The sequence below is a fragment of the Gracilinanus agilis genome, unplaced genomic scaffold (assembly GCF_016433145.1).
Source record: "Gracilinanus agilis isolate LMUSP501 unplaced genomic scaffold, AgileGrace unplaced_scaffold8393, whole genome shotgun sequence".
In the NCBI taxonomy this organism is placed as follows: domain Eukaryota; kingdom Metazoa; phylum Chordata; class Mammalia; order Didelphimorphia; family Didelphidae; genus Gracilinanus; species Gracilinanus agilis.
In genome coordinates this window covers 1-2,343 of record NW_025399178.1, presented here as the reverse complement: position 1 = coordinate 2,343, position 2,343 = coordinate 1, and the positions used below count along the sequence as shown (strand labels likewise).

General features: G+C 41.7%; 1 pseudogene; it reads right to left on the bottom strand.

Annotated features, from left to right (window-relative positions):
* Positions 1-437: 437 nt before the first annotated feature.
* Positions 438-1,041, bottom strand: LOC123256681 (annotated as a pseudogene).
* Between the last annotated feature and the right edge of the window lie 1,302 nt (positions 1,042-2,343).

Genomic DNA, 2,343 nt, shown 5'->3' with positions numbered 1-2,343 from the left:
ATTGCCTTTTTTGCTTCTGGATAACTTTTTGACATTCAGAAGTAAAAGTCATTTGTTTCTCGTTGAATTTCTTGTTATTTGTTCAATGAGAATTTCAAGGTTTTTCAAGGTAGGTGTGTGGGAACATGGTAGTCAGCTTCAACTGTCTTAGCCAAAAGTCTCAGATAACTACCTTTCAAGATCTGGGTTCTTCTACAGTTTGTTCTCTTCTCCTTTTTTGGGGGGGGGAGTTTAAATGCGTTTTATTTTAGACAACCTACATGACATGTTTTTAAAAACAATGTCTCCACTCCAAATAAATCAGGTTAAAAATAAATGAATAAAGCTCAAGATGATATCAGTCCATATTTGTCCAAATCCTGGTGTTGTGTAGATGACAAAAAGCAGCAGCCAGTTATGATGACAGGTGATGATCCAAAGTAATCAGCTTGAATTTGTTAACATTTCTCTATTTCTAAACCATCCTTAAAGAAAATCATATATGGGGTCAAACTATCCTCCCGGAAATCCAAGAGAGCCACCATGCCATCTGGATTCATGTTTTTGCCCATGAAGAACTGATAGTTATTAAAATTAGCAAGCATATGTTTGATTTGTTCTGTAGCTCCTGTCATAAAAGGTTTTACTCTTTCTGGCTTCTGTTCTTCAAGTCTGCCTTTGATTGACTTCATGTAGTCTTTGATGTACATTTTGTAGGATTCTTTTGTGAAGCTAGTTTCTTGTAGATGATGGTTTATAACTATGTCAACTCCAGTGATTGCAGTGGCATCTGTTCCTTCACCCTCAGGACCTTCAGCAGAGGCATTTCCACTGATGAGTGAATCATCAGTGGTACCTACTGTCCTACTGACCATCTTCCCCTCCACCTCCAGGCAAAGCCTGTTCGTGATCTCCTGGATCTAGTAAATGTTGGAGAACATCTCATCATGGCTGATGAGGTCCCGGTAGATAATCATGGCAGCGGAAGGAGGGAGTGGCAGCAGCAGCACTAATGCTGCGGGGGGCCTGGAGTTCCGTGTGAGCGGGATGCAGCCGGAGCAGCGCTTGGGGAGGGGGGGGCAGGGGTGAGCAGGCGTTAAAAGCTCTTCTCCTTTTTTAAAAATTGTATTCTTCCTAGCTTCCCCCTGCCTCAACTGCTTCTTTAGATAATATCTAGCTTTGGAAACAGCCACCAGTGGTATACCTATTCCATAGCTAGCCAATGGCTACCCGCTAATTACAGTGTTTTGAATGAGACTTTATTCACAGCTCCTAAAGGGGTAACAAAGTATAAGCCCTTTTATACTTTCCTTGAAGAATTTTAACATCTTATTGTTAACTGTCATCTATTTGTCCTCTGTGGTTTCTTTATCTGGACTAAGGGAGAGGGGAAGTCAGTTGAACAAAGATATGCTAGTCTGGATCAAAAAGAAAAATATAGATTATTTGGCATCCTAGTGTTCCCCCAAGTTGCTGCATAGACTACTAGAAACATAAGTGGGCCTTAAAGGATCATCTCTAGGCAGTCAGTAAAGATTTATTAAGCACTTACAATATGCCAGACATTGGCTAAGTTTTAGGGATACAAAAGAGACCAAAGATGGCCCTCGAGCTTAAGGAGTTCACAATCAAATGTGGGAGACTACCAGACTGCAAAAACAAACTATATAGAGGATTAATAGGAAATAATTGAGAGAGGAAGGTTGAGAAAGGCTTCCTGTTGTGTAAATAGAATTAGCTCAAGCCCATTCATAGTTAAAACTCTAGCCACCAGAGATAATGTCATCCCCACCTCACTTAGTGGGGAGGGGAGATGAGTTACCCACACGTGACAATAACTAACAAATCAAGAACAAGGGACTGCCCTTTGGACAGTCCAAAACAGTGTTGAGGCTGCCATTTGTCCACTTGAATTAGAGGTGGACCACAGGAAATGATGAAAGACACTATCTCTTCAAGTATGTTGATTACTTCCTGTTGGGGCAGTTCCCGCTTTGAACTTGGTGCTGAAGGATCTTGGCTGAGACCTCAGGCTGCTACCACTCTGAATGGTCACGTGGGTAAGTTAGGCTGACTTCCTTGGCCTACCTTGGCGTTTCCAGACTCTCTACCTTAAGTAGGCTTCTTGCCTCCCTAATTGCTAAGGTCTTGGGGCTTGTAGCCTAATTTAATTAGCCTTTCAATCCTCTCTCTGCCCGGGCCTCAAGTAAGCCCGGGCTAGCCTCTCCCCCTCTCTATTTCCCTATCTTCTACCTTCATAATTTTAAATAAACTACCTTAAACCGGATCCTGACTTGGGTCTATTTTAATTATGGATTCAATCTGAATTGTTGATTCCTGGCGACCACATTTTAAATACATATC